The sequence below is a fragment of the Rhinopithecus bieti genome, unplaced genomic scaffold (assembly GCF_001698545.2).
Source record: "Rhinopithecus bieti isolate Rb0 unplaced genomic scaffold, ASM169854v2 scaffold_47707, whole genome shotgun sequence".
Taxonomy (NCBI): domain Eukaryota; kingdom Metazoa; phylum Chordata; class Mammalia; order Primates; family Cercopithecidae; genus Rhinopithecus; species Rhinopithecus bieti.
In genome coordinates, this window is record NW_016819117.1 from 1393425 (window position 1) to 1393993 (window position 569).

Sequence of the window (569 nt, forward strand, 5' to 3'; positions counted from 1 at the left end):
AGCGGGGGCGGCAGGCGGGCGCGCATCTCGGCCCGCGTGCCCCCCAGCCCGTGGGTGCCTGGCTTCTGCTCTGCGCTCCGCGGTCCCGCAGCCTGGGAGCGGGCGCAAGGCGGGGCCTGGGCCGGGGGCGGAGTCGGGACGCCTTCCCCCTTTCCCCTTCCCCTCCCCTCCTCCCCACTCCCCCTCCGAGGCCACTGCCTGGGGTGGGACCCGCGGGCAACCGCCACCACCCGGGCGCGACTCGAACTGCCGGGACCACCAGGATGCTCCCGCTCCGAAATCCCCGCCCCGGCTCGCTTGACTCCGGCGTCTTCACCCCTGCGCGGGGAGGATGCGGCGGCGGTGGCGGTTCCGGACGCAGGGCAGGGACGGGGCGGCGCGCGGGCCTGGGGACCCTCTGTTTGAAGGCCGATTCCCTCCCCTGCCCCAACTCCGGGACGTGCGCGGCAGGTGCACAGGCCAAGCCTTGGCCTGCGGGAGCGGGAGCCTCATCGCTGGGCCAAAGGGACCGAGGAAGCGCCTGGATTCCGGCACTCAACCTGCCAAGGGAGAAGGAGGCCGGGCCAGCA